At 46.7% G+C, this 11835-nt stretch overlaps 1 protein-coding gene and 2 pseudogenes across 1 annotated transcript in view; 1 reads left to right on the top strand and 2 right to left on the bottom strand.

Moving 5' to 3' along the window:
* Window positions 1–11835, bottom strand: part of LOC136663868 (ankyrin repeat and fibronectin type-III domain-containing protein 1-like) — a 473183-nt gene that overhangs the window by 48988 nt on the left and 412360 nt on the right. The gene's annotated exons all lie outside the window — the stretch shown is intronic.
* LOC136633754 (5S ribosomal RNA) lies at window positions 6424–6543 on the top strand (annotated as a pseudogene).
* LOC136633736 (5S ribosomal RNA) lies at window positions 7214–7333 on the bottom strand (annotated as a pseudogene).

Genomic DNA, 11835 nt, shown 5'->3' with positions numbered 1-11835 from the left:
ATTGGATCCTAGCCACATTCCCAAGCAGCCCAGGGCAGCTCTGGGCTTCTCAGATTTGTGCCACCTCTTTAGGTGGCGCAGATCCAAGTAGCCCGATTGGGGCTGCTGCAGCATGATGCAGGGTAAGAAGAAATTTTTCCCCTTGCCCTGGGCTGGCCTGCAGTCAGCCCAAAACTTGCACTGGATAACGGTGCAGAGCCTGTTTCCAGAGTAAGTTAGCACTGATTGCACTGTATCTCCTTGGTATAGCTCCAAGTTCACTTTGCATAAACCAGGGGTGCCCAAACCCTGGCCCTGGGGTCACTTGCAGCCCTTGAGACCTCTCAATGTGGCCCTCAGGGAGCCCCCAGTCTCCAATGAACCTCTGGCGCTCCAGAGATTTGTTGGAGCCAACACTGGCCCAACGCAACTGCTGTCAGCGTGAGGACAACTGTTTCACCTCTCACATGAGCTGTGGGATGAGGGCTTCCTCCACTGCTTGCTGTTTCACGTCTGTGATGCAGTAGCAGCAGCAAAGGAAAGGCCAGCCTTGATTTGTGCAAGGCCTTTTATAGGCCTTGAGCTATTGCAAGACCTTCATTCATTCATATAAGTTCATCTTTAATATATTCATTTATGTAAACGTATGTAAATTTATTCAAATTTTAAATGTAAATTAATTCTTCCCCCCCCCCCAGCCCCTGATACAGTGTCAGAGAGACGATGTGGCCCTCCTGCCAAAAACTTTGGACACCCCTGGCATAAACCAAGAGGATCCATTCACTACGAAGCTATGGGCAGGACTTCAGAAGCTAATTCGATCCAAAGCCTGCATAGCCATTTACCCTCACTATGTATCAAAACATGTTCTGGGAACTTAGCTTTACTGGATGATCATCTTTAAAAATTGCTTATTTGGAAATGAGGCTATTTTAGACACCCCAGTGCATTGACTGCAAGGTTCTTTGGTCTACAATGTACAAAAGACCATTAAGAGCATATGAGGAGTTCTGATTTGTGTGCCAACAACCCTGTGGGCAGTCACATGGTCAGGGCTTTGCCCTGGGAGTGTTGACTTGTCCCCTCCTAGTATTTAGGTGTTTGTTTTTTTTCCCCTTTGTTATGCTTTCAGCCTGTTCTGGATGGGTCTCTCTTGGCTTTATTCTACTTTGTTGATGGACTATACTGAATTTGTTTCCTATTGTTATAAATTTTGTTCACCATTTTGGCACTGTGCTAAAAAGTGAGGCAAAAATGTAAAAAGAATGACCTTTAGCCAAATTCTTGTTCAAATATTATCTTTTCAATCAGTGCTTCCCAACCTCTGCTTCCTACGGGGCAGTTCAAGAGAGACTAGCTGTTCTTCTGTGGCCCTCTTAAAAAAAAACAACACACCTCCATAAAATATCAACATGTTCTACTCCTACAGCAGTTTCCATGGGAAGGCCTTGAAAAGCATGCCTAATGTTAAAACCCATTTCTGCCCAACGTTGCGTACATGCAACAGGGATTACACGTGTGTACCTGTTGGGCTGGGCAGAAATGGGTTAATTAAAACCCTCATAATTGGGATTTGGCAACTGATGATAGCATAATCCCTTCTTTACCCATATCTACTCCCCAAGTTCTATAAGACAACAAAACTATGTGCAATGACTCAAAAGGGCAGGGCTAGGAGAAAACTGTGTGTCATCTCAGACCTTCATATTTTCTTGCCCAATCTCTCCTTTTCCATGACCTTTACTATGTGCATTTTCTAGCTTTGCCAATATAGTAGTAGTATAGTGAGCACTGTAGATGTGGGAGCATCTCATCTCACCCCCAAATGGTTGGCAACCTTCAGTCTCAAAAGACTATGGTATAAGCCTACAGCACCCGGTATTCCCAAGCGGTCTCCCATCCAAGTATTAACCAGGCCTGACCCTGCTTAGCTTCCGAGATCAGACAGGATCGGGAGATAGTGTTCAGTATAGGGAGATGGTTGGCAACCTTCAGTCTCGAAAGACTATGGTATAAGCCTACAGCACCCAGTATTCCCAGGTGGTCTCCCATCCAAGTACTAACCAGGCCTGACCCTGCTTAGCTTCCGATATCAGACAGGATCGGGAGATAGTGTTCAGTATAGGGAGATGGTTGGCAACCTTCAGTCTCAAAAGACTATGGTATAAGCCTACAGCACCCAGTATTCCCAGGTGGTCTCCCATCCAAGTACTAACCAGGCCTGACCCTGCTTAGCTTCCGAGATCAGACAAGATCAGGGATGTGCAGGGTAATCTCATGTGTGAAACAGGCCCCTTCTCTCAGTTAGGTCCCTCTGCTGCTTTCTGCTTGAAACCTTGTCCACTCGCTCCTCCCTGCTTACTCCAAAGAGCCCCCCAAAAGCCAAACAGCAGAGACGTGTAAACACATTTCTTCAATGTGAGGGCTCTACTTGCCCTTGTCACATTTCATGCCAATTCTACCACTCCCCAATGCCTCTAAACAGAGCAATACCAACCGAGGCTGAAAATGGGCGCTTAAATAAGTGTTTTATGCCCTGCTTTGCATTCATGCAAACACTCATGTAAATCCTTCTATGGGAGGAGAGACTATGTCTGACCAGTTAACTTCTGAGACTTCCTTATCCTGTTGGTTGCAAAGCCAGGATGAAATGAGCCCCGTGAGAAAGTTGAAGACTGCTTGGAAGTGCTGGCTGCTCCAGAATGCAGTGGCTCCGTCGCCCACGGCAGACTGGCTACCAGGACCACGTGGTTCATGCATTTGCACACACACCACACACCCCAGCACAGCTGCAACACCGATACTGGTTACCAGTGTGCCTCTGGGCTTATTCTAAACTGCTGATTTTAATCTGTAAAGCTCTAAATGGTTTGCACCTGGCTGGGATCCTGGAAGGACCACCTCCTTCCACGCAAACTGCCTGCTTGCCAAGATCAACCGGGGAGGCCCTCCGTTGCGCCCTTCTACTCTTGGACATGTGGTTGGTTGGAACCCTGGAGAGACCCTTCTCTGCAGTCACACCCAGGCTCCAGAACTCTCTCCGTAGCGGTGACACTACTGGTCCTATCCCTGCTGACTTCCGCCAGGCTATGAAGCCGGCGGCTACTGTAAGCTACTGAAAGGGGTATGAATTTCCAAAATGAAATAAAGTAATAAATAATGTAATAAATAATTACAGTAAAATAAAGCACTCCCATCCGGAAGGCAATGACAATCACAGGCAGAATTCTGTTCCGAAGCCTGAAATTCACAGAATGTCAATTTTCCACATAAAGGATAAACTTAAAACATGCCACTACACGTCACCTCCAACCTCAGCAGAATCTGCAGCAACGAGCTCGGATTAATCCGAGATTTCCTTAAATCTCCTGCAGCAAACCACAGGTTCCACACAGTCTAGTGAGTGTATTCTAGGACACCTGGGAGGGTGAACGCATGGCTACCCTACAAATATCCTCCCATAAGGTGCTAACACCCAAACCCAAGGTGACACCATGACCTCCTGCTGCCCTCTGTCAAGTTCCTTGCCATTTGTTCTCGTATTTTTCCCCCAGATTGCCCTCTTTGAACGGATTCTCTCGCAAACGGGTGCCTGGCTTTCTTAGGCCCAAATCCTAACCAACTTTCCAGCATGGGTACAGCTGTGCTAGTGGGGCATGAGCTGCATCCGGTCATTGGGTGGCAGTCATGGAGGCCTCCTCATGAACGCTTGTTTCCTTACTTCAGAGATGCATTGCCCTTACCTCAGTGCTGGAAAGTTGGTTAGGACTGCGGCCATAATCTCGTTGGCTCTCTAGTAATTCATGAAGGATACTGCATCTTTTTCTCATTCTGTATGGCTGCTTTTGGGGGGTGGGCCTTCCTAACGTTTTCAAGGGTGAATTAAATAAGAACGTAAGAACAGCCCCTCTGGATCAGGCCATAGGCCCATCTAGTCCAGCTTCCTGTATCTCAGTGGCCCAGTTATTGCTTAACAATAACTATTAATAAAAATATTGATCTACCACTTTCCGACAAAAAGCAGTTTACATAGCAAAACAAATCAATAAATGGTTCCTTGTCCCCAAAGAGCTCACCATCTAAAAGAGAATGCAGAAGAAAGGGGTACCAGCTGGGGTGAAGGAAGACAATTGCTCTCCCTCTTGCTAAACGACTCCCTCTTGCTAAACGACTTTAAAAGGTGTTTCTTTGCCCAGTTAGCAGGGTTTTAAAAAGCTGGGATTTAGACCTATGGAAATTTCACTTTCAGGACAAGTTCACAGTCATAATACTACTGGATTTGATATTGTAGAAAATGTACTTAAATGCCCGGAAGGCAAGTCCTTTCTGCTAGGATAATCCGAAGCATGGATCCATTTCAAGGCCTGAAGACTTTCCTTCTCCACCTGGTCTTCCCTTCTTAATTAGTTGCTTTGGGGTTTTGTGACTGCATTTTTTCTTTTATAACACTTTATTGTTCATACAATTTACTGCACCTTATATTTTGCTATTCTTTTGGCATTTTACTAGTGTCTGTCCTCTCCCCCAAACGTTGGTTGTATGCTGCCTTGAGACCTCAATTTATTCGGCAGGGTGTAAATGACTTAAATACTGAATCAGGTGCTAAGCAACTAAGGTCCAGCTCCAAGGAAGGGAGCGACGACGTGATACAAAATGGCTTGAAGTCTGTCTCGTCCTTCAGGGCCTTAACACAGAGACAAGCGCATGTAAATGGCCGATCGTTTAAGCAGCACATGAATTGCAGTGCGCAGTGTATAAATTGTGAAATAGTGGACTACAACAGAAGCACAGCACAGCCAAGAAGCAGGGCTAGCTACATCTTTTCCCCATCTGCTAAGGAGTTTGTTTATTTCCTCCGCAATTTTTATTTGCTTATTTTGAAATCAGACCCTTAAGCTATCACCCCGAGTCACGATAAGGCAGACTTCAAGAGCTTGCCACGCGCTACTCAGATACATTCACGGCATGGATTCAACATGTGTTCATTTTTATAGGCATCATACATAAGAACAACCCCACTGGATCAGCCATAGGCCCATCTAGTCCAGCTTCCTGTATCTCACAGCGGCCCACCAAATGCCCCAGGGAGCACACCTGATAACTAGAGACCTGCAAGGCTTCCTGGGAATTGTAGTTAAGAACATAAGAACATCCCCGCTGGATCAGGCCATAGGCCCATCTATTCCAGGTTCCTGTATCTCACAGCAGCCCACCAAATGCCCCAGGGTGCACACCAGATAACAAGAGACCTGCAAGTCTTCCTGGGAATTGTAGTTAAGAACATAAGAACATCCCCGCAGGATCAGGCCATAGGTCCATCTAGTCCAGCTTCCTGTATCTCACAGCGGCCCACCAAATGCCCAGGGAGCACACCAGATAACAAGAGACCTGCAAGGCTTCCTGGGAATTGTAGTTAAGAACATAAGAACAGCCCCACTGGATCAGGCCATAGGCCCATCTAGTCCAGCTCCCTGTATCTCACAGCGGCCCACCAAATGCCCCAGGGAGCACACCAGATAACAAGAGAGTTGCATCCTGGTGCCCTCCCTTGCATCTGGCATTCTGACACAGCCCATTTCTAAAATCAGGAGGTTGCACATACACATCATGGCTTGTAACCCATAATGGATTTTTCCTTCCTACATTTGGAACTGAGTGGTGTCCATTTTTTGGAAAGGTGCAGGACAGACTCCAGAGCCAGCCAGTGCTAACTGGAAAGCTGTGAACAACTAGCAAGCTCAATGAACTTTGACTGTCGAGCCCATTATGGGCTGGGCTTGATCAGAAAATTTGTTCTGCTACAGTAACAGCATGCTATATCTGCAAATGACCAAACATGGTGCAAAAAAAGGTGTATTTTAAGCAGCTACCCAAAACCTTTAAAGTAGTGTTTCTCAAACCCGGGTTAGGACCCACTAGGTGGGTCATGAGTCGATTTCAGATGGGTCCCCATTCGTTTCAATGTGTATTTTAATTTTAATAGACTTGATGGTCCCATGGTATGTGACTGCATTTGGGGAAATGTTACAGATCAGTGCTCATAACTAAAGATACCAAGTATATGCTTTTAACAATGATAGTCAATGGGGCTTACTCCTGGGTAAGTGTGAATAGGGTTGCAGCCTTTGGGATGTTTGGGGAATTTTTTTTTAAGTAGATCAGCAACTGCTTGGAAGGATTAAGAGGGTTCTTCTTTACTTTAAATAATTTTTAAAACTTATACTTACTGTAAACTTTCTATTTAATTGACTGATTGATTAGATTTTGTTGTATGGGGGTGATAAGTGCTGGATGATGTCACTTCCAACCCTGACGTCAGTTCCAGGTCAATGATATCACTTCCGGTGGGTCCCAACAAATTGTCATTCTAAAAATTGCTAAAAAGTTTGAGAACTCCTGCTTCAAAGCAAGCTAGGCTTGTGCTTTCCAGTGGTACCAAGCAGCATTTGTGGTACTCTATACCCTGCACATGCCCGATCCCGTCTGATCTCGGAAGCTAAGCAGAGTCAGGCCTGGTTAGTACTTAGATGGGAGACCGCCTGGGAATACCAGGTGCTGTAGGCTTATACCATAGTCTTTCCATGCCCGATCTCGTCTGATCTCAGAAGCTAAGAAGAGTCAGGCCTGGTTAGTACTTGGATGGGAGACCGCCTGAGAATACTGGGTGCTGTAGGCTTATACCACAGTCTTTCAAGACTGAAGGTTGCCAACCACAGTATGGCTGGTAGCACTTGGCTTTGGTGATGGTACCACATGTATGTGTTATGCAGCTGCTGCTTCGGCGACCATGCAGGACTGCTGCGCCTGACCCAATCCAGGCAGATACGAGGGGCTGCAGAAAAGTGCAGCTGTGCAGCAATCCAGTTCTTGTCCTTCAGAAGAGATGTAGGTTGATGCAGTGTTGAGGAGAAACCTGGAGGTAGCAGCGACCGAAACAGTGCCCATCTGGCTACAGGAATGGTTGGCAACCTTCAGTCTCGAAAGACTATGGTATAAGCCTACAGCACCCGGTATTCCCAGGCGGTCTCCCATCCAAGCACTAACCAGGCCTGACCCTGCTTAGCTTCCAAGATCAGACGAGATCGGGAGATAGTGTTCAGTATAGGGAGATGGTTGGCAACCTTCAGTCTCGAAAGACTATGGTATAAGCCTACAGCACCCGGTATTCCCAGGCGGTCTCCCATCCAAGTACTAACCAGGCCTGACCCTGCTTAGCTTCCCAGATCATGTTATAAGCCTACAGCACCTGGTATTCCCGGGCGGTCTCCCATCCAAGTACTAACCAGGCCTGACCCTGCTTAGCTTCTGAGTTCAGATGAGATCGGGCATATGCAGGGTAACAGTTGCTACAGGAATGAACATGGGGCAAGCGATCCGTTTCCAGACAGTTACCATTCCTGGAGAGACTGACTTGGTTGCCTCGGTCAGTAGACTGGTAGGGGCACCCATCTCTGTCCACTTGCCTCCACCGTCCCACCTCCTCCTTCCACTCCTTGCATTGGGAAAGGAGGAGGGGAACAGAGAGGAAATTTGGAGGAAAGTGCTGAGCTAGAACTGGCACGGCATTGGGTAAGGGTGCAGCATTTGGTCCACTGCCTCAAGCATCAGGAGATCTTGGGCTGGCTTGGTAGAGTATGGCAAGAAGCAACTTTGCATAGTTTGACTCAATAAAGAACTGATTTCTGCTAGTTATTAGTGGGGGGGGGGGGGCAAGGAGTTGTATAAAGTACTGAATGCCCACCCTTGCCCACTGGAGATCCTTGGGCTGCTGACATCAGTGGTGTCATGGTAGATTTTAAAATGCAGGTGCTTGCCATGACTCTTAACCCCATGAAACAGACAAGATCCCCTACAGATATATGGCAAAGAATAAACTTTACATTATTGACATGCTTTCTTCTCCTGCCACTTGTTCCTACTTTGAAACTCATTACACACCATTTGAAGACCTCGCTCATTTCACCCCAAATTCCTGGGGTGTGTTGCAATAGTTTAAATGCAGTGGTTCCCAAACTTTTCTGACTGGTGGCTCCCTTGACCTACTGCAGCTCCTCATTAGAGCGACAATCTTATACATTGTATAGGGAGGCTGGTTTCTCACAAGGATTCTGAGGCTCCCCGGGCTGGTTTTGGCAGCTCCCCAGGGAGCCACGGTTCACAGTTTGGGAAACACTGGTGTAAATGTAAAAAATTGAAAAATGAAATTTAAAAATCTCAGTTAAACGTAAAAAAGTGCTGTATGTGAGCCCTAACATACTCTAATGAAAAGCTAGAGCTAGTTACTTAAGATACATTTCAGTGCCAGCTTGTGCTTGTTTACCAAGAAAGCCCCACTATATTCAGTAGGATATACTCCCAGGTAAATCACCATGGGAATGTAGCATCAATATCACAACAACAACAACAAAACCTTTATTAGGCATAAGGCATCAATACAACACGAGTTATATGTCATCTCTCAGGCAATCCTTGGGAAAGACGATGCCCTAGACCAGGGGTGCCCAAACCCTGGCCCTGGGGCCACATGTGGCCCTCAAGGCCTCTCAATGAGGCCCTCAGGGAGCCCCCAGTCTCCAATGAGCCTCTGGCCCTCCGGAGATTTGTTGGAGCCTGCACTGGCCCGACGCAAAAGCTCTCAGCATAAAGGTGACTGTTTGACCTCTTGCCTAAGCTGTGGGATGAGGGCTTCCTCCACTGCTTGCTGTTTCACGTCTGTGATGCAGTAGCAGAAGCAAAGGAAAGGCCGGCTTTGCTTTGTGCAAGGCCTTTTATAGGCCCTGAGCTATTGCAAGACAATCATGCATTCATACAAGTTCATCTTTAATATATTTAGTTATGTAAACTTATGCAAATTTATTTAAATTTTAAATGTAAATTAATTCTTTTTCCCCCCAGTTGCATCTGGCTGCATCTGGAGGGTGTTCTGAGGGCCAGAGATGTTGAATGAATGAGCCCATTCATTCATTTATTCACACATCTAAGTTCCATCTCTAATTTATTGATATAAATTTTATTTTTAAAAATTTTTTCCGGCCCTCAAAACCGTGCCAGACATTTGATGCGGCCCTCTGGCCAAAAAGTTTGGAGACCCTTGCTCTAGGGCCAAAACAACCACCATAGTCTATCCTAGTTATTAATTCTTGGGAACCCCCCCCCCCCCCGCAAAGTTTTGCTATCCTTCCTGAAATTCTCTTAACTTTCCTTGACATCACTATGGCCACTGCATGTGAGCAGAAGATACAGGAACACGCTTCTCAATTCAAAGTGAAATTCAGGAGCAACTTTGACATTTTATTTTCTCTAACTCTGTCTTTTCTGCATGAGATCCGCTCTCCAAGCAGCTCATATAAGCACCTAAACCAGGGGTGCTCAATAGGTGGATCGCGATCTACCAGTAGATCGCAAGGCAAAATGAGTAGATCGCGGAGTGCCGACCCCCCCGCCTTCAGGTGCCTCTGGGAGGAAACGCAGGGAGTAAGGCCCATTGTACTCAATGGGCTTACTCCCAGGTAAGTGTGGCTAGGATTGCAGCCTCACAGCCTAATCCTAGGCATGTCTACTCAGGAGTAAGTCCTGTTATACTCAGTGGGGCTCAAGGTACACCAACATACATTGTACACATAAATGTTATATGTTATGATGGCGCGAACATTGTAAAAAAAACTCTGGTAGATCTCCGGGCCTTGCTGGGTTTCAAAGTAGCTCTCGAGCCAAAAAAGTGTGAGCACCCCTGACCTAAACAGAATAGAACAAGCACTTTGGAGAGGTCAAGATTGATGGCAAGCACCCTCAGCAACAGAACAACAACAAAAACCAAAATGGATAGGAACTTAGGAAACTGCTGCCTGCTGAGTCTGATCAATGGTCCATCTGGCTTAGCGCTGTCAACACTGACTGGCAGCATCTGTCCAGGGTTCTAGACCAAAACTCTTCTTCATCCCAGCTGGAGATGCAAAATATTGAAGCCAAGACCTTCTGCACACAGAACAGAGGCTCTGTCAAAAAGCGGCAACCCCTTCCCTCTAAAAACCAGATCTTGCTTCAAAGTAAAGGCAAATAAAAACAGCCTTGACTTTGTGTCTGAAAAGATAATAGTAGCAGCACTAGGAAAGTGCGCGTTCTAAAACTGGGGCTCCAAAACAAAAACCCCTGTCACTGGTTGCCAGTCACCTAATTCCTGAAGCTGGAGTCACATAAAGCAGGGTGTCTAGTGATGATTTCAGGACACAAGTTGAAGGAAAGCAAGATCCTTCAAGTCCAGTGGAAAAAACACCAGTAGTTTCTGCCTATTTGTACTTTAGCCCCCAAGGGTGCCATAACCTCTCTTTGCACTAGGATGCCAAAACACTTAAGATGGGCTCTCCTATGAGCACATGGTCCCAGAACCCAGTCTGAGGGCAGGTGACACAGTCACTTTTGCTGAAGCTCAGCATGTTCAAATGCAGTCCTCGAAATGATATAACCCTTTCGCCTCGGTTTGCGCTCTCATTCCCACTTTGTGACTGCAGCTAGTCCTTTTCTAATTCCTCCCTACGCTAATCCAGGATGATGTAGAGAGGCAGCCTGGATGGTGTAGTGGTTTGGGAACTGGAATTAGACCTGGAAGAACCAGGTTCAGAAAGGAAGCTTCTTGGGTGATCTTGGGGCAGTCACTACCTCTCAGCCTCATCTACCTCACAGGAATGTAGTGAGGTCAAAAGAAGGGGAGGAACCATGAACCATGTATGCCACTCTGAGCTCCTTGGAGGAAAGGTGGTCTAACTCTGTGAAGGAATGAATGAAATAATCCCATGAAACATCTGCAAGACAAATCTTCCCTGTTTCGACTCCCAGACAAGAGAATCCCCCACTCCTCCAACCATATTTCCTTCTTGGCAGTCTTCATGGTCGCCTGCCGTATTTTGTCTATATGGTTGTCTGCTTCGTCACTTTTCTAAGGTCATTTAAAAAGATGCACAGGGCATGCTCTGAGAGCACGTGATCCAGCCACTTTGCTGGAGCTAAGCAAGTCTAGTTCTGGTCAGTTCCCAGATGGGTGACTGCCTAAGAACCTCACGTACATTGCTGGGAGCTTCAGAATGGACGGAGGGTAGGCTGTACATTTACAGTGTGCCTGAAACTGCATCCGTGGGGCATTGCTCCAAACAGGGAACGCCATTCGCCACTTCTCTGTATTCCCCACACTGCCATGACAGTCCCCACGCAGCAGCAAGGAAAAGTGGTGGCGTGACCATGGGCTGAACATAGGACACGCTACAGTGGAGAAGCCACTCGCTGCAGGAGGCAACGGTAAAATTTTGGCGCTCCCTGGAGTGGAATTGCAAGCCATGTAACAGCCAAGTATGCTTGGCTTGCACCTCTGCCTAAATAGCTGTCAGTATTTCAACCGATCATCTCCCATCTGTGCTAAGCGTGACCTGGTCACCAGTATGTTCACTGGCTGGTCTCGCAACTCCTGTTCTCCCAGCTATTATATTAGGAAAGAAGGAGTGGCGATTCTCTCCCTTGCCCAGTGCTGCAGCACTTCCCATTATACACGGATCGAGACATTTTCGTTTCCAAAAAATCCCTATCTGGTTTCAGCCAACATCGGCATTCGGAGAAAAGGCCTTACAACACCACATAGCAAGCCAACAACTCCTCACACCTTCACACCAGGAGTTTACCTAGGTACGTGATTATGTCGCTTCCTACGTCCCCACCCTGCACTTGGCTTAGAGGTTATGTAATGCATTTCAAGCCATCACACCTACCATCTAGACAGTGGTGAGGATCAAGAATCCTTCCCTGTTACAAAAGCCAAAGAAACAAACTCCTACGGCTTCTAAAGAATGAAAAGTTGCAACCCCCCCCCCC

Source organism: Tiliqua scincoides, chromosome 13 (assembly GCF_035046505.1).
Source record: "Tiliqua scincoides isolate rTilSci1 chromosome 13, rTilSci1.hap2, whole genome shotgun sequence".
In the NCBI taxonomy this organism is placed as follows: domain Eukaryota; kingdom Metazoa; phylum Chordata; class Lepidosauria; order Squamata; family Scincidae; genus Tiliqua; species Tiliqua scincoides.
The sequence above is the reverse complement of the archived record's forward strand: the minus strand, read 5'-3'. Positions and strand labels throughout refer to the sequence as shown.